Below are 20,237 nucleotides of genomic sequence, written 5' to 3' on the forward strand. Positions count from 1 at the left end.
ATGGAGTGAGATGTAATTATACCTATGTCAAACCCAAAACAGGAAGAAAAATGTCCTTTCCCCCCAACCTAAAAAAATACTTGTGTTCAGCGGCACGCTGAAAGCTATACTTATCAAACGAAAGCATTAGTAAGCAAAGAAATACTTGAATACTATCTATTTAAAAATGAATACTCAGAATTTTCAGAAAGATATAAGGGAGAAGGGGAGGGAAGGGGGAGAAAAAGCAAAGAATAGGTTGGCTTTGATTCTGAAAATTATGAAATTTTCTATTTTTAGTGAAGTTTAAAATAGTGTAGGGACTGATAATGCATAATTGAATATAAATCAATTTTCATTCCAGATGCAATTCCAGGTTTTGGCAAAACTTGCTTGGATATCTGAGAGGTTCTTTGTGAGACATTATTTTATCAATTGTGGATGTACCAGTAAGTTAGTTTTGCTCTGAATATCTAAAACCAGGCATAGTAGTGTTGATTCTTCATGAAGTAAATATGCAAAAGGTAAATGACTGGACATATGATACAGTTTGATTTCATCTATCTTTAAAAGTTTGCTAGACTTTTCTTAGTAATCCAGTTGAACCTGGATTGGAATAATAAAATGTATCTATGTAGACCTGTCCAAAACTAATGCACCTATTTATTTCCATTGAAACTACAATAGATACAAAGAGCACTATAACACTATTTGATAGAGGAAATTCTCAGCTACAGAACAAAATTTTTCAGTGCCTTCACCATCATTTAGCCAATTCATGTGGAGGAACTGATTGAGACACTCTTCATTTTGTGGTGTGACAGCTGTGCATGGCTGTCTGGATCATGGCTTGTATTTCATGCTACTGTCACCACTACTGAAATGCACCAACCACCCCCTTACTGTGCTGACATCAACTGTTTGGTCTCCATAAATGTTCACCAAGCATTGATGAATGTCAGTGGGTGCTATTTTTTTCCATACAGAGGGATTCAGAGAGACACCTTTGTTTCATACACATGTCAATGTCAGATACTGTTTTGTCAGACTACCAGTCTGCTGCCATCTGTCACACAGAAATAATATGTGTTGGAGTACTGGGGGAAAAGATCAATTTCTACTGCCATTCCAGCATCTGCCTCTGATGTCATGGGCCAACATAATAAAATAGGAGGCATTACTTTCGGAGCAGCCCTTGTAGGCATAATCCTATGAACTACAGAACATCCAGGCTCTGTTCTGAGTAAGCAGCAAACAGTTTATTTTAAGACTGGATTTAGATCTTGAATATTTGTAAGCATCATCCCTGTGGGGGCTGACAGCAGTAACTGCCCAAGCTCACATCCAAGGGTATGTGTGCAGTGGTGTGGAAAGTCCTTATTCAGTGTCCTGTGGCTTTGGATCCATTTGAATGGAACTTCAAACAGTGTATAGTCAAGAAGGAAAGCCAGCTTATCCAGCCACTTAGCAGCATTGATTGAAATCTTGGTGTAGGCACTATTTGAACTGAGATTTGCCAAATATAGATTGTATGTCAACTGCTAACGCCAGAAATGTGTTTACAATAACACAGTGATACAATAAAAACTAAGAATAGGAGTTTTACCTTAAGATTAATTTGAAAAGACTTTTAGAACTGTGTTTATTGCTGAATATATCCTAGGGATACATAACCCTTAACCTCAGTCCTTCTAGAGAAGCCACACGCTAACAAGCTGGAGGAACTCCACCTGGCCTCAGCATTAGGAACTTCATGGGAAAATAAAAGTGGGATGATGTTACTTTTGTTTGATGTTCCAGTGTGAAACTCTCAGAGGCGGCATGCTCAAGCAGCTGAATTAGCAGTGGAAAAACTCAGTAATGTGCTTGCATTTACTCTCAGCTGTACTAGTATGCTATTACTACATGGCGTACAATAAGATCCAGCTGTCCTCAGTGCCTGAATGTGACCCAGTCATAAATTATTGTATAAATGGCTTGAATAAGGATCCAATAATATTTATTGAAAGAATACCACCACATTAGAATTGTGATGTTCATGCTACATATGATTTCATCTTCATGTATGATACAGATGGTTGGTAATTTGTACTTCCTTTTTCCAGAATAGCAGATCAGAATTTATGGCCGGGTCGCAGAATCAAGTTACAATTTCAGTGGTAAGGTAACAAATGAAAAAGACAATATATTTGTACTTGAAAATTGCATCTTTACCTTGATCACAGTACTGTGGTCCACCTATACTGCAGATTTGACTCTCCAGAGGTCCCTTCCAGCTGCTACATTTCTGTGATTCTGTGAAATCATTGCATTCCAGAGTAAGTGAACTGACAAAAACATAAGTATCATGGTTGGTTTCTTTTTCTCACTTCTAATGTGTTTGTACTGAGTTTTCTTTGTGACATCTGAAAATAGCTGAGATATACGTGGTTTGGATGTTCTCTAAAGATTACTTTTTATCTTTCAGTCCTCTTAAATACGCTAGTAATGTAAAACAAACTCAAAACAGACTTTCCAGAATAAAAAGCAGCACCCTAAGTGTGTTTCTTTTGAATGCACTAATGTACTCCAACCCAAATCAAGTTCAACAAGTTCTCTAAACCTGATGGAGACTGTTCTCTCTTTAATGGTAATCAAGTTTGGACCTTGCCAAAGTTCATATTCATAAATGAGACACAATTATCTGTCTTCTCCTAACACCCTATGTTATTGTTCTGGAAACCATCTATTCCCAGTGCAGCAGTATGTTTTACCTGTAGCTTACCTACCCTATTTACTGTCTACAGCTGATATATACACTTCCATATTTAATGTTATTATTTCTCCTGTGAGAGTAAGATTGATTTATGGTATATCTGCATCCAGAAAATGTAGGGGGTCATTGACCAGACTAATTTTCAAAGTATTGCTACAACCAGACACGTGTTAAAAGGTTATTTTACTTACTGAAAAATTATGACTCCCTTGTTTTGAGACTTATTTTTTTTTGAGAAGTAAAAAGTGTCTCTCAATGCAAGAATGGATATTCTCAACAGTAGCGCAGTTAAACCTTGGATTGTGATTAATCTTAATACTGAAAAGAATTTAGAATTATAAGCTTCCCTATCGTGTTCAGGATGTAAGTAGAAGCAATCAGTGTGATTGCTTAAAATAGCCCAGTTTCCATTTTCCAATGGGAGTAGCATACAAAATTCATCAATAGTGTGGGCATACGTTACTCAGCCAAGTAATCACCATCGTCTTTTTAGGCAGTTAAAATTAAATTTCAACATATTGTATTAAATTCTCACTAACAGAGTCTTGGACAAGCTTCTTATACAAAGAATGTAAAACGTGTTAATGAATAAATCCAAATGCAAACTCATTATCTTAAGACGACATAGCAGAAGCATGAAAACAGTTATTTTCCCTTAGGATGTCAACTTCTCAATTATAAACAGAGCACCGGAAGATATGCTTAGGAGGCAGATCTTTTAGATGAGCTAATTAAGGATGTTCTAGCTTTTTGTGTGTGTGTATGCCCAAGTGAACAACGCTATTGAGGCAGAGGGAACTAGGCAATTGTTAAGTACCATTCACAGATTGTTCAGGTGGTTAAGTTCGGTTCCAGGACAATGTTTCAAACTCAGCATGGAAGCATTTAAATCAGCATAATTTTAGAAGCAAAAATCTCTTGAAGGCAAGTCATACCATCTAAAGGAGAAATGCAGCTATCCTCTTTAAATTGAAAGTACTCATTTAGAAAAAATTAGATTCAGTTAAATGTTTAATGTAAGATTTAGAAACCAGAGTGTTCAGAATACTTTTGTCTGCAATTCAAGAAAAAGAATTTAAGTCTTTTTTTTTTGGTCTATGCTACATTTACACTTCAAGCATTGAGTCTTTCTTATTAAATATGCATGTACTTATCAAAACAAATCCCACTGCTTACGTTAGTCCATTATTTTCTCTCAATATTTTGCTGCCTGACAAGAACTGATTGATATCATTAGAATGACCTAAAGCAGTAATCTCAGCTGATGTATTCATCTGTTCAGGAGCTGAAAATATACCAATACAAACATTTTGTTTTGATAATAACTCTTTTTATTCTATCTTACGAGCAGTAATATTAACAATCATGTAACAGAGCTGCAAGTCTATAGCCTTCAGTATACAAAATTTCACTGCTGCCTTTTCCTTTGTAATATTAAAACTCAAAGTGCCAGTGTTGCAGCATAAATGTCTCTTTACTCTCTCTATGTGTAGGGTAAGAATGAAGTATTTGCAATTAGGTGGAAAACTGGCCAGAATATATTGTATATATATGCATGTCAATTCATTGCAGAGATGGAAATAAAAGCAATTGATCATTCCAGGAAACGTGTCAAAAAACATATGGGAAATTATACCGTATATATGTTCTTTTACTTTTGTTTAATATAGCAAAGTTAATTTACTCAGTCTTGTTTTATTATCAAGATGCACATCAGTCAGATGTGCCATTAAAATTTAGTGGTTTTCAAAATGGAAAGAAGAATGAAGTCCTATTATTTACCAGTATTCATAGATCTACTTTGCTCACAGTATTTCTAAGCATGTACTTTCTATTGGCAAAGAAAGCATTTTGACTGGCTTGAAAGCTTAATATGCTCCCATGAACTTTTTATGACTTAATCATTAGAAATAAACTGCTTCATGATCTCTGTTACTTGATGTAAGTCTATTGTTTTTTTTTACAGTTCACTCTTATTCCAGGAAATTGAAATGTCTTGCTGGCAAACCAGCAAAAATACTTTTGCAGTCATTTAGTAGCTGCAGAAAATAGCTTATCTGAATCAGACTCTTGAAATTTAAACAATTAAATTTGGCAGTTTCCTGTTCTGAGACAGGTAGTTGTTAACTAGTGTTGATGCTAATGAGCTAATGAGACTCATTTCTTGTCCTTCAGTACATGGGTGAGTGTTTGTCCCTGGGATATAAATTCCTCTAGTAGCTTTCGAAACACTGACTAGTTAGCTTACATCGATGTCTCACATGTATTCATGCAAGTAATTAGTAAACTTTATGAAAAGAAGCCAGGTAGAAGAGGGAGAATTAGTGTTCCTTCTCTAAAGGAAAAAATAATAATAATCGGACTGCTTTTATTATTAGGTACCTGAGTCTCTTTTGAAGGGAGATGATTCCAGCATGATGGCAAAGGGGAGACCTTGGATCACCGTGGAACCTGGATCATAAGATCCAGACTGAAGAGTGGCAGGCCTGCCAATATGATCACAATTCTTACTGCAGTTAACAGGGATGTTTTCCAGGGGGTTGCTTGGATCCTGGCAGAATTCCATGAATACCCCTGAAGATTTTAACAAATCCTGTTAAAAATCTGAGGAAAAAGGTTCCTGAAAACGGGGTAGGTCTTCTGTCAGTTATTTGCATCCATCGTTAACCAAGCTTAGGCTCCTGTGGAAGTGCACCATATGCAGGTTTGATTTCCTTTTAAAATTACAACCCTTTTACCCTATGCTTCTCTGCTCATGGTTCATCTGAAGATACAAAGTCTGTTACAGAAGGCAGGTAAGGAGATAAAATGGTCATCACAAAATAGGAGAAAATAGACCAAAAAGGAGATATACTGAAATATTGCAGCAAACAAGTATCTGCTTCCTAAAGATTTTATATGACAGCTAGAGCTGCTAACATTATTCATGTATAAAGAAGTTTCCCAGAGCATCTTTAAGAGCATAGGCCATGTACTCTTCAAATAGCAAAAGTGTTACTGCCCGGTAAGAGAACACCATAACAAACATTTTTCTCTTTCTGTGTAAATATTGGGGATGGTTGGAGAAAGGTACCCAACAGTGCATAGCAAATAGTGACTCAAAATGAATATTCCAATAGTGTATTTCCGAAAGATATTACATTTGAAAAGCAAAAATCTAAAGTAGAGATGATTTGGATATGGATAAATATTTAAGTAGTAAATAGTTCTAGAAAGTAAAATTGTATTAATAAAATTTTACTGAAGACCTCTATGGATAAAGCCTAGTGAAAGCTAGAATGTCATAAGTTATTCAATTTGTTTGTGAAGTGTTGTCAGTTAATGAGTGAAAAAGAAAGTGGGCTTAGTCATAGTGATTCTTTTCCTTCTTGAAGTTAAGTAAAAGACAGGAAGATTGTGTTTAGCAAAACAGTTATTGAGATCAAAATGATTTCTGAGTATTTAGATTTTACTTTAGAAGGTAAGTACTGTGAAATGACCACATTTTTTCAATAAACATTATTCTGTTCTTATCTGTGACATTTACATTAATTCATGATCAGTTTGTACACTCTTGCCATCTTATGTAAACTAGTGTAAAAATGAATGAAATCATCCAGCTAAAAACTTAGAACCTTCAGAAAGATATGAAGTTTTACTCTGAATGAATATGCTTGTGCCTGTCAGTTCTAAGGTATGTTAGTTAAATAAGGTTTGTTTCTTGTTCTGACAGTATATCATTTTTCAGTGGTCAGAATGTGTAAAACAATGCACAGTGCAAGCACTACCAACAACCTTTGCCCTTTAAAGCACTTATGTTTTCATTAGTGAAAAAATATGGTCATAAGAAGATGTGCTACTAAATATTGGCTTAGGTCTGCTGTGAGGTTGGAGAGTAGCAGAGGTTGTTCCACTACAAATTCTTTGACCTGACTTGTCCATTAGCTGTTTGATGTCATGGTTATTTGAATTTCATTTCAGTAGCAGCACATTAATTTTTCCATTGGGTCTCTTATCACGATAAGATTTTGCAGGTTGGAGAAATCACAGCAATAGCAGTCTCTACTTTTTGGATTATTTTTTTTTCCAAAACAAAAGTGATCTGATACTCTCTCTTTCCTCCAGCCAGGATGATTTTCGCTACTGTGTAATGAGAGAAATCCTGCATCTTTGCCTATTCATGGGCCTGAAATACAGCCTACTGCAGCTGATAAGGTATAATGGGTTTCAGTGAGCTTCAGCACCTCTGAACTGAACACAGCGGAGACCCAACATGACTGAAGTTTCCAAGTCCAACTGTAAGGTAAACCACTGTTTGAGTAATGCATGTGTCAAGTATTGTGCAGCATTCTGTGTGTCTGTGTTATGTTGTTAGTTACAATGCCACAATACTCCTTTTTATATCTGAGGGTTCCTTCCCTTCTCTGACATACGAAAAGAGTCTCACTGGATAATTTAATCAGGTAGAGTTGAAGTAGAAAACAAAAATTCATATGAAAAACAGTCTGAGATCAACTGAGATAATGTGAAAAAATCCACAGGAAAGGGTAGAATTTGCTTATCAAAATCCTTTACGAGGACTATATAGTTTTATTTTACGCATGTAAATATTATATATATATATATATATATAAAAATATGTAGCAGAAAGAGGACTCATATTTCAGAAAGAGAAAGAAATAGGTCCAGTCTTTTAAACACCCTGTGACTTCTAACTAGAGGAAAGAAGTATGTATTAGTTTTTATGTTGTTGTTGTTTTTTTTTTCAAAAATTAAGGGAGAGAAAATTTTATATGGATATAACAGCTAGACATAAAAAAAAAAATTCTATTTTAGTAAGGAGTCCTATTATGTAACCTATGCATAGGAAAATGGCATTTTTCATTGGAAACTAACTACAGTTTTGAAGTAGGTTCGAGAGATATTCCATGGTCTGGATTATTAAATGTTAGAAAATGTAATCAATTAATTCAGCTACCCGTATGCATGGCAGAATGGGAAATGTTTGTTTAGATTCCAATTTATAGCTGTTTGTTTTACTATTTTACCCTCAGGAGGAAGCTTAAATGCTTAATTCTGCTGCTTTTCTAGTATTATACAAAGCACACAATAAAGCATAAGGCAACTTTGCCTGGTTTATAGTAGTACTTTTAATTAAATGTTTTTTCTTTGCAAACTGAATTTAAAAATCAGCAATAGGAGGCTTTAACTGCACAATGTCTCTTTTGAGTTAGAGACAAAAGCTTTAATTGGCTTTTATTGCAGGAGGATTCTATTGTAACCTTAGAGCCAGTATTTGTAACCAGTATCAAAAGGGGTCCTCAGAACCACCAAGAGAGACTCATGACAGCTAACACACAAGCACAGGGGAGTGGAGAAATACCAAGAACTTCTTGGAAACAACATGATTAGGTGTGATTGTTCTCAGAAGTCTGATGCATGTTTATAACTTTAGCATTTATGTATAGCTTTTGTCTGAAAGCTAGGTATGCACCTTAGGTGAGTGATGCCCTGTGCATCCAGCGCCATAAAAAAGAATGCTGCCTCTTCATGCTACACTGGTCACTGGTGTTAAGAGTTTTCTTTTCTCCTGGTTTTTTTTTTTCTGTGACAATATCTTTATACCATTTATATTTAAGATCTAACTTAATTTGTTGAGAGTTTCTACTTTGTTGTCTTGTCACGTAAGCCTTTCCCAGAAACTAACAAATGATCTCCACAGAATTGTTAGGGGAAATAATTTCTTTGCATGTTATGGTTTGGAAAAAGGCACATCAGAAGTGGTAAATACCTTTGTGGATCTGGTGTTGTCTTCAGTGAAGTTCTGTGAAGTGCCACCTCTGGTACCCAGACAGTTGCCTATGCCACGCAACTGCTGTTCTTGTGTTAATAGTTTTTGTGCTACTGGGACATTACATTAGTAATCAGACAGAAGGAATACAATTCAGTGAAAATTCAAACTTAATGGACTGAACTGTGCTTGGACTGCCTTAGTTAGTGTATTGCAGTGTCTGCAGTCATAATTACATTTGATTGTGTGAAAAGTGCTTACTAGGCTGAATTTTGAAGCTACCTGTCCATTGTTTGGTCAAACAACATATAGTATATATATAGAATATAGACACAGGATGAAAGTCTTTCCCCTTGCTTAACTTGGAAGTCCTATATATATCTGTGCTTTATTAAAAACGTAGCTGTAAGGATTTTGGCTAGGGTTAAATAATACATGCAAATAAGCATGAGCCAGAGACAATAATTTAGAAGCAGGATGCTCCGTCATGGGTGTTCTAGGAGCTGAACCAGGAAATATTGCCTCATTCCCCAGAAACATGAGCCTAATTCTTACCACATTCCTAACCTAATTGTGCACACTGACCAATTCAGCTATGTTTCAGACAGCTAAATGTCTAGGCATGGCTGTGATTTTCTTTGTTTTGTTCAATCTGATGTGAGCTCAGTGCTTGACAGTGGACTTCTGGATGTGAACCTCATCTTCCGGCTTTTGCAATATTTGGATTTTCAGAAGGTTTCTTCTGAGTCATGAACACTATATTTCTACCATCCATTAATATAAAATGTTTGCATATTTATTTCTAGATGAATTATTCACTTGTTAAGATAGGAAAAAAAAAAAAAAATTAAATGCTTTAGAGATTTCAGCACAAAAGCAATAACCTGGATCCCTCTAGAGGCCATTTGTGTAATATTCAGTAGGGAAAAAGAATTAAACTTGTCTCTCAGTTCTCTGTCCGCAGATAAAGGAAGCTTATCTATCTCCTATTACTGCATATTATCTTGCCAGCAGGTTTCTGTTGGGTGGTGTAATTATTGTACTTGCGCTTCCTTAAACTAGCTCATACCTTTTGCTGGGTAATACAGCAGTTTCATGGTACGTTAGTTCAAAGTCTTAATTCGTCTACGCACTTTTCTTCAAAGATTGTTTTTTAAAATAATGAGTGTTTTATGCTAAGCACTGATCAATGCACTAGAAGGAGAGGTTTCCATTTGCAGTAGCGTTGCCAAGGAACTAATTAAACCGGACAGACAGAGGGATAATATTTCTTTCCCATGTGTGCATGTTTAAGCAGAGGCCTTTGTGAGTTTGATTCTGATCTCAGGTATACTGACATTACCTTTGAGTGTTTGAAAAGTCAAATGATTGTAAAAGACACGACAGGCTATCATGGTGAGGAGAACCTGCATGCGGTTAGCTGAGGTGTGAGTAGTCTGAGCGGAGAGGAACAGTCCAGCACAGCAAGGGGATGAACTGAGCTTTCTAAACTCTTCTGGGATAAAAGCAGTCAGAACACGATTTGAGGAGAGCACCTCATTGATGGTGAAACCCACACCACTGAACACTGTGAAGAGGTTTCCACGTCAGATGCTTTCTGGGCCTGAGAACATTGTTACTGCAGTGGCTCATTCAGGACAGTCTGCTTACGGAGCTGTGCGCATTAACTTAAGCAACAGAGATAACCCCATTTATGAGCAGTTCCTGTGAAACAGCAGGCTGTAAATACAGGGGATGAAGTGCTGGCAATGTTCCACAGTCTTTCCTGGATTGATTGAAAAGCTTTGCCACAAAAGCATCAAGCCAATTGAGACAGCTAATCAGAAAAATCAGAATGTTTTTATAATGATCTTTGCAAAATTAAGTGAACAAATTTTGCTGCTAGTGATGTTTCACTTCGTGTAATTTGAGTTGATGGTAGATAGGTAGTTTGTAATTAATGTCCTCTAAAATATTTTTTAATTCAACTTTGATACTTGTGCTGTTTCTCATAAAAGTTTATCACTCCTTTCTCCTTCCTAGCAGTGTTATCACTATTATTCCACCAGATCATGTCAGGTATTGGAAAATCAATTTTAATTTTTAATGAAATTAATGCCAAGAATTGTATACTTTTATACTTACTTCTGGCACAGAGCAAAATTGTTTTTGGTCATTCATTACATGCAAAATATCCCACAGAATATCACGAAATGTAATTTCATCCACATGAGTGAGCACTGATGAGGTGCTTCTGAAGAAGTGTTGGATAAAATCACCGTCCGTGTTCAGCTTTGCAGCAGAGGTGACAAGTATAATGTTATGATGAAAGATAAAGATGTGAGAGAATACACATAAAGGCAATTTACAAAACAATTTATGAAAAAGCAGCATATTTTTATGCAGCATTACACTATCTGGGAAAAAAATCTGCATCTTGCATTCACTGTGCACTACAATATGCAAAAAAACATAGGTAGATTATGCATAATCTAGCTTGGTATCTGCACTGAGCCAGAAACTATTGATGGTAGGGAAGAGGTTTCAGTGGGCTTTGCATCATTCTTCACTCTGCTTTACCACTTAGCTAAAGTACCACTTCAGATTTTTTTTTTGTATACTTCTTCATGGTAGAAGTTTCATTTCAAACCAGGAAGTATATCTGAAAGGAGGTGAGTTATCACCACGTATTTTTAAGCAATGTAATTCTCTTGTTCTGGCTTGATTGACCAGGTAATTGATTTATCGTTGCTTACTTTTGGCTCCTTAATTAAGTAGGAAGCAATAACTCATCTGCCAGTAAGTGGAGCTCTTTGCTAGTCCAGGGCGGTATTCACCAAGAACACTTTTTCTCCTTTTTTGTTCTACAAACTGTAAAGTTGGTATTTAGTTTTTCTTCAGTCTTTTTGCAACTTCCACATTATGTTCTACTTCTGTTCTTTATCAATCAATCGGATTATAAATTAGTTTATTCCCATAGTCATTTTTTTCCTTTTCTCTTTATCAGCCAAATGTTGTATTCATTCACCCACCCCTTAAAATAAAGGGGAGCTCTTAATACTTTACTTTTATATTTATTTTAATTTTTTATTTTTGTAAGAAATATATAGTGGTATTTTTAATAAAAATGGTGCGGATTGCTATACCAGGGATTTGGGGAAGATGGAAGGGTTTCCCATGCTTTTCAGAATGTGGACTCATTACCTACCAATGAACATTTGTAGTAATGGCTCCTTAGAGTGCAACATGTCAACCCATTTGTACCATGATCTACTTTCTGGTGTTATAAAAGGATTACTGTGTGAGATAGGAAAGGGTCCATTTCCATGAGAATTGCTCTAAGAATCAGCTACATTTTATCTTCTTTTAGACTCCAAACTATCTGGGTTAGGAAGGATTGTTAAGGGAAACATAAAACTTTCCAGTCACATATAGAGCAGTGTGAAGAAAATAGTGTTTATCCAAATGACATGTCAGGATTAGTTTTCTAACCTAAGCACTCAAATGAATCCTCGGTAAATATTGGACTGAACATAGAAATATTTTGCTAATCTTGGAAGTATGCTTCTTTAGGTACTTTATTAATGTTGAAGTCTTGTTTATTTGTGCTGTTATGTGTTTTACTTGGTATGTTTCTCCATATATCCTGCAGTTTGTTTAACAAAAGTATTATTTATATAGATTGGCTATTCTTTTGTCAGCCAGCTCTCTGAAGTTGCCTCATTTTGTGCATGGTGTGCATGTTGCAGTGCTTGCATTTGTTCCCTCTGAGCCTGCCAGCATTATTCCTGCTCCACAGTTCCGACTAGTATTGCTATGCTATTCCTGAAAGAAGAGCAAGACTTTTATGGCAATCAGAAGTGCTAAATATACATGCATGACTAAATAAGGAAGGACAGGAAGATGCATTCTCTCCTTAAATGCTCTTGTGTTCTTGCTGGAAACTGCTCTTCTCCTGCTGCAGGGGCAAATTAAGCTGGGAAATTCACTTCACCTTGGAGATGACTTCTGGCAACTCCGTAGCTTTGAATTGGATCATAGAACCATAGAATCATTAAGGTTAGAAAAGATCTCTAAGATCATCTAGTCCAACTATTTGCCTACCACCAATACTGCCCATAGCCATATCCCTCAGTGTCACAGGTCCACGTTTCTTGAATACCAACAGGGAGAGTGACTCCACCACCTCCCTGTGCCAGTGCCTCGCCACTCTTTCTGAGTCGTTGTTTCCAGTACACAGACTGAACCTCCCCCAACACGACTTGAGGCAATCACCTCTCATTCTGTCACTGTTACCTGGGAGAAGACTCCAATCCCCACCTCACAACCTCCTTTGGAGCTGCAGAGAGCAGTAAGGTCTCTTCTGAGCTGCTTCTTCAGACTGAACAATCCCAGCTCCCTCAGCTGCTTCTCATAAGACTTGTGTTCCGGATCCTTGAAGCTGAAAGGGAAGGAAGATTTCCAAAAACATTTCAAAGAGTTAAGCACCTTTCCTTTCTCAGTGCTTCTGGTGAATATCAGTCAGTAAATTAATAGTCTTACTTGTGTTAGTAGCAACAAGGCCAAGAAAACAGAGGAATACACCACCATCTCCATTGTATAGGGGAAGGCATAGACTGTAAGATACATTAAGTGAATTGCTGGAGAGTTGGAAATGTATTCAGCTGTATTGTGCCCAAATAGTATTCCATCAGGCCTCTCACTTTTGCACTTTTTGAACTTATTGATGTTATGAGCCATGGTCAGCTTTCCTATTCTTTCATTGCCAGGAACAGTGTTCTTCGGAATTGCTTTGTAATCCTATGTACTTGGCCAGACCTTTATAGCCTGGGGAGACAGATTCAAACAGAACTCAAAAACAGATCTGCTTAGACTAAAGTCTCAAATTCATTAAAAAGGGAAAATCATGAGAAAATTGAATTTAAAAGGATTTGTAAACCAGTGACATTTGGCTATGACAGTCTTTGCAAGATGTCTTTTTCTTCTCTGATTAGTGTTTTAGTCTCCACAACTTTCTGAGCTGCAGCAAATCTTGCAGATCCCAGCTCCTAGCTCAGCCCACACTGTCCCTAAAGTGTATTTAAGCTTTTTCACCTGAATTTGCTTAGCAGCTCTCCAGAAACTGTGCTGCCTCCTCTCTCTTTTCCCTGACCCACTGACTTCTGAAAAGAGCATGACATACAATGAAGAACACAAAAGTTTAACAGCTTCAGCGCTCTCCTTGTAGAGTCCTTCTCATATGGGAAGGTAGAAGGGATCACTGAATCTGAAGAAAAAAGTGCTCCCTAAACAAACAATGAGAACGGCTCTCCAAAGCCATGAGGAAGCTGTGAAATGAAGGGGAAATCCTGTACTTTTGAGGTGAGAGTGGCTCATACCAGCTTTCAGCAGTACCTTCACTCCCTGTAACCTATTGTGTTTCCTGGCCTCTGCAGAAAGCAAAACTCACCTCTGGTTTCCCTCAGGGACTGATAGTTTTTCCCAGCACAAAGACCTACTTAATTTAGCTTTTAGGGGCTTTCAATGGTGCTTTGAAGTCTCTCTCCTATTCAGAAAAAATACAGTTGTATATCTCTGCAGAATCACATCGTTTTACTGCTGGTACCGCATAGCGAGACTGCATTTTAGATCACTCTCAGGCAAATCTGGCTTTTACTCCATATAAAAGAAAGGTCTCTCATAAACCATAGATCAGTTCAGAAACATACTCAGAGACTGTTGCCTTTTAAAAGCAAGGGAGGCAGCACATAGTTTCATTCAATCAAAACAAAACAAAAAAAGGAAACAACAAATCTTCCCTGAAAGACCACTGTGCAATAAACCTCAGGGCTTCAGTAACTTAAACCCCTCTCAACTGTGTGTGACTTTGTTAGAGGATTCATTAGTTAAAGTTAATGAGTGCTTGCCCACAAACTCTTATCTTCATAACTAATGCACCAGCACCTGTCTCAGAGCATTAGGGTAACATTACGTTAGCAAACTGTGATTTATTAGACTATAAAACCAAAGCAATGTAAAAATTGCCTAGAATGGATCATTTTTTTCTTTAAAAGAAGGTGCAGCCATGGTATCCAAATCAGACCCCCTGCTCAGGGACATGATTTAGTGGATTGTTGTTAGAGTTAGGGTAGTGTGGTTAGGTCATGGTTGGACTCGATGATATTTAATGTCATTTCCCACCTGAGCGATTCTATGATTCTGTGATTCTATACCATCTAAAGCATGCTGGATTTTACAACTGTATGTAAAAATGCACTGTCAATTTACATGAATGTCGCAGGAGGTGTCAAAATTCATTAAAATGAAGATAGAGGCAAACTGACAAACTGCATAACTGTAAATCTGACCAGGGAGAAGTGTAACATAACCTTTAATGGTACAGAACAGAAACTGCAAATAAAAAGTAGTTAAGTGGTGTGGTGGGTCATTGCCTTTTTCTGCCATGTTTTACACCAGAATAGCACAGTTGAATTGAACTGGTAAGACAGAGAATGGAGCTGTATTTCACAGGCACCCAGTGCACATAGAACTTCTCAAGACAAACTCACTTTGACTTGAGTCAATTTTGCAGGCTTAAATTAAGTACAGGATCATTTTGTGGTTTAACGTCTCAATGTTGCAATCAGGCCTGGAGAGTGTCTCTCAAATGTCTGAATCTCTGGAGCCATTCTCAATCAATGTCCCTGCAGGAGAGGCAGTTAAGTACAGAATGCTGCTCCCTGGGCAACCAGGGGTTGGAAAGGGAGCGACACAGACAGCCCTCATTGGCATTAGCAGTCAGCACCAACATGTCTGCTCATAACTAGCTGCCAGTGTAAGTGCTTATGTGAAGTACACACCATAGCCCATTCCATAGGACAGAGGTATACCCCAAGAAAAGGTAAAAAAGATCTGGAAATAATGAATTATTTTGTCACTGCTCTTGTGTTGTGATGTAAACAGTCCTCAAGTAGTTTAAATACACTGCTTTGCTAAGTAGTTTGATATTTAATGGTTATTTTTGTGGGTTGGGCTATTGACTAAGTGTAGTCTCTGGATGTGCTGCAGTTGTTGTCTGAGAGAAAGATTAATTCCTAAGTATGGCTTCTTCATACCGTACAAACCATGGTAACAGGTAATTGAGGTCAACTTTGGTTGCCCTATTGAAAATTTTAATGTAAAAGCTTTGAGTAAAGGCTTCTTTCTGAATCTCTTGTAAAAATAAGTTTACAGGAAACCTGATAAAATAGCAGGCAGGATGAAAGTTAAACCACAGGGGAAAGTGTAAAAGAGTTACGTTTCTAAAAGCTTTCCAGAAATATAGTGGAGCTATAAAGAAGAGGACTGCAGTAGCCTCATATATAGTCAGGTAAAACTATTCCTGAAGAGATGAAATATATTTGACTTAAAATTTGTGCGTACTTTGGAGTGTTCTGCTGCTTCAGTGATGGTTATGAAAACAGGTTCTTAAATAGTCAGCACGAGATCTACTGATAAACTCAATAACAGGCATTTTTTTGTCTATTGCAGAGATGACACCAAACCTGTTATTTTTAAATTACATGTAGTAGATTGAAGGCCGTAGGCAGTAGCTACCTACATCCACAGCTGGCTGTCTTCCTTCTGTCGTATCGTCTTTTAAGCAGTAGCAGCAGTTTGGGAAAAAGAGAAAAGAAAAAGAGCTTTTCTTCTTTTGGGAAAGAAAGGACTAATAAATGAACTCTTTCTGCCTTCCTAAGTGTTAGGAATGCTTTCAAAACATTCAGGGCAGAGGTATGGCCCAAGGGGATCAAGGACTTTCAGATGATGGCAATGGCATGCAGCCATCTGTGAGCACCAGAGCCCGCGAGCTGCAGTCCTACAGCCCAGCTGAGAACTGCCTCTGCCAGCAGTGCTTTGCTTCTGAGAGACATTTCCTTTAGGACTTCTGTGTTGGGATTAAAGCTTTTTGCACTTTTCATCTCAGCTTGCAGAGCTGCAAGGAATTTGTAGTTAAGACTCTAAACTACCTACAACACCGGAAAATATCAGTTCTTCTGAGCAATTTTAATGCAACTTCCTAGGGTGCCAGTGTTGCCAGGGTGATGATGTAGTAGAGCAGAGAGTGGTGAAATATTGGAATATGTATTTTGGGGCAGATGGCCTGCAAAATTACACTTACTGTGTTTGCCCCTTAGAAATTAATTGTTGTTTTAGAGCAAGTGGCTCTTTGACTCTCTTTGTGTATGTCTGTGCTTTTCTTAATGTGAGCTACAGGAACTTCAGACCTGATACTGCAAACCTGCTTAGATGGAAATCCACCCGTTTTGCATTTAATTTCCCTTTGCACTGAGTGAGTAGATGAGAAGGCCTATTTGAATAGTATATAGCATCTCAGGAGGTGTGCAGACCAGCTCCCAGCATGAAATCGAAATTCATGGGCAGCATCCAGCAACATCAGGACACCTTTTACACGCGCGGTCAGTTTATCTCTGTGGAGTATATCTGCTGAGATGTAGGAGGACCAGATTTTTTGTAGAATTCCACCATACAACAGTTACCTGACGTTCATCCAGAAATCCTATATACAGTTCATGGGGAAGTGTCACTGAGAGCGATGGAAGGGCTAAAAACACATTAGTCCCCTAGTTAATCTACTTGGAAAATGGTTAGACCTAATCTGATCCACTGAGCTCAGTACAGCAGTTCCCTGGGCTGACTGGATTTGCAGTGCCTCCAAATGCAAGCACAGATCATCACTGCTGCCTCAGGGGCTCAAAGCAGTGGCACATTCAAATTCTTAGTTCTCAGTTACAGCCAGTTAGGTTTTTTTTAGATTGTATTTACTTTCTTCTCTAACCTTTAATAACATTGAAATTTTGAGAGTTAATCACCGAGATTGAATTCCTGGAAGTTTTCATTCAAGGATGACTCAAGAATGTTGATGCTGTGAAACCAGATCTGCAATCTAAACAGAGCTCGGTTTCAAGCATCAGAATACATATCTCTATCCATCTGGGTATATAACCCATGATCTTTTCCCTCCCGACACTGCAGTGTCAAATCCATCCTCTCTCCCTCAGTCATCGGAAAGCCTTTGAATCACGTAGCAGGATCTGTCCTATTGTTGTCTTAAGATATAATGTTATCAGAAGAAAAAGGCTGTTACTCACTCTGGGCTCAGAGTGAGTGGGGTCTTTTTCTCACTGCTCTTGTGTTGTGCTGTAAAGTCCTCAAGTAGTTTAAATACACTGCTTTGGTAAGCAGTTGATATTCAGTCATTATTTTTGTGGATTGGGCTGTTGAATAGGTGTAGTCTCTGGATGTGCTGCAACTGCTGTCAGAGAGGCATATTTTATGGCCTTAGATCTTCTGTTTGTCTTTCACTTTAGCAGGAACCCTTCACAGGGAAGGCAGCCCGAGTGTCCAGACCCAGTAAGCACCCAGTAACCACCCAGTCCATCAGCTTTCTGGGAGCACGACCAGTTGGAGGTCATACATGTTTGTCTGGGTGGGTGTGTAGAGAGTAACAGGCATTTGTTGAATTGACAGGCGTAGTTGAAACACCATAGTAACACGGTCAATTTCATTTGTTTTCCGCCTTCTGAACACATGGCTAGGAATAATATGTAGTTTCAAGCTTTGGGGTTGTGCTTTTAGCTCGGTTTTTTGCTTGTTTGTTTGGAGGAAAACAACATATGTACAGCATAGATACATTTTGAAAAACCACAATAAAATGAAAGAAAATCACAATAATTATAAAGACTGACTAAAGGTCAAAGATAGGGTTGGTCATTGTCATCACCCAAGCTTGCTCTGTAGTTTTCCTGTGGTGCGTCACAGCTCCTCAGACTTACACTGGCCACTATTTGTCCTGTTTGCATGATTGTCTTTCTCCATGTCTCTTTCTTTTTTTAGAAGTCCTGAGTCCACAGCTGCACAAAGAAATAATAGACAGATAAACATTAACACTTTATATTAAACTTAGGGTTGTTTTTTGATCTGTAGTTAGGCTGAAGTAATCAGACTGAGTGTGGAACTTCCAATTTTTTGGAGTTTTGTTATAGTGCCATTTTTACCATTTTTGAAATGTGTTTTTGGACTGTAATTCCAGGAAAAAAAAGTATGCAATTCCTCTGTCATTGGCCCAAGTGATCTGCCTGGAGTATCCATAGGAGTAACTTAGCAGCTAGTACAAAAAAGCACACTTAGACTTGTTCAGACTTTGGTACGTGGGCTTTGGATTATGACGATGTAGTTATTGGATTCAAAGCAAGCTTGTGATCAGATAATACTACCTTTACATTACCCTATACATTTTTCTGTTTCATTTATGAGGAAGTACAGTGAAGACCTGGCTGTGAGGAGACTTTGGTTTATTGAAATAAGAAAAACACCAGCAAAAATTTTATCATTCTGGTCAGACCAAGATTATGACAGAAAGTAATTGGTTATATGCGTTACCCATCCTGTATCATTATAAGATCACGTAGAATGAAAGCAAGCAGTTTAAAGAACTTGAATGACAGTGAGTGTAGAAACTCATAAACCAATTTAAATCTTCAAACAAATAAAGGGTTGTTCTGGCCTGCTCCATTCTGAGCAGTAATCAAGGAGTACTGCAACTAATCACTCTGTCAGTAAGATCTGTGCAAGAGAAAAGTTATGCAGATACCTCTCACCTCCATCCAGAGCCAGAAAGCTTGGGAAAGAGCTAAGCATTGGGACATCCTCACTTGTGCACCAGCAGCCAGAAGCTGGAAAAGAAGAAAATGTTGGCACAAAGCATGAAAGTCAAACTGAAGGTTCAACAAGCAAGAGCTTACAAGTGAAAGCGGGATCCCCGCCAACCACAGAGCTGATATAAAATGGAGAGATTAAGCTGTTGAACTGTGGGCTGGCTCTCTGATGGGAAGGCTGTATCCTTTTTAACCGTGCTTCACTAGAAGAGCCCATGGTGTTTTCTGTAGATTGTTCTATCCATTTCTTAAATGTCTCTACTCTAATGAAGTTGTCTTTGGCCTAATTAAGTGAAAAGTTTCTTCTTTAAGAAGGAGTCAAAGCCAACAAACAAGAAAACCAGCAACTATAACCCACAATAATAGCATTTAAAAACAAAACCAAATGAATTTATAGTAACGGACTGGCTGCTAACCTTCCTGTACACAGATTCTTCTGATTTATTTTTGGAATATGGCACTAAGCTCTGGATTTCTTCATGAATGCTTTGAGAATTTTACTTTCCCTGTCCTTTATTACAGGATACAACATGCCACAACTCTCAGATCTTGTTTCCTTTCACTTTCTACCTTCATTTGAAAGACTTTGTCCTCCTGGCTCTTCTGCACTGTATTCCTTGGCTGTTTACAATTGTTTCTGTGTGCCAAGATCTTTTCACATAATGTAACTCAATCCATGTGTCTACTTCATAAAGTTCAATACAAATCTCTGGCACATGCTCTCTCAACATCCGCTGCTACTTCAGCATTTTTTGTCCCATGCATTTTTTACAAGGCTTTTGCAGCTCTGCATTTTGGCAATCAGAAATAAAAGCAGCTTCATTCCTGCTATAGATTTCCAAAAAAAGTTTTGAGGTCTTGGTTTCCAGTTTTTTCATTCAAAGCATGATGATAACCTGGCAGTTAAATGTTTTGTTTTCCTAGTTCCTCTTGTTTTCCACAGAAAAGCTAAAGGTTTGAAGACAAATGTCTTCTTTTAAAAAGTATGGAAACTCCAGAATTTTGCCTAATGTTCTTCTGCCCTAATCCAGTTTATTTGAAGTGCAGGTGGGATTGG

At 37.7% G+C, this 20,237-nt stretch overlaps 1 long non-coding RNA gene across 15 annotated transcripts in view; it reads left to right on the forward strand.

Annotated features, from left to right (window-relative positions):
- The first annotated feature begins 266 nt into the window (after window positions 1–266).
- Window positions 267–20,237, forward strand: part of LOC104912541 (uncharacterized) — a 68,486-nt gene continuing 48,515 nt past the window's right edge. For 14 of the 15 annotated variants that reach the window (XR_014885483.1, XR_014885484.1, XR_014885491.1 and 11 more), the window contains exon 1: window positions 15,219–15,363. This is a non-coding gene — a long non-coding RNA (uncharacterized LOC104912541). Of the gene's footprint in view, window positions 7,017–15,218; window positions 15,364–20,237 lie in introns of those variants that run through there. The other variant, XR_014885481.1, reaches the window with a different exon arrangement.

Source organism: Meleagris gallopavo, chromosome 11, assembly GCF_905368555.1.
Source record: "Meleagris gallopavo chromosome 11, MGAL_WU_HG_1.1, whole genome shotgun sequence".
NCBI lineage: Eukaryota > Metazoa > Chordata > Aves > Galliformes > Phasianidae > Meleagris > Meleagris gallopavo.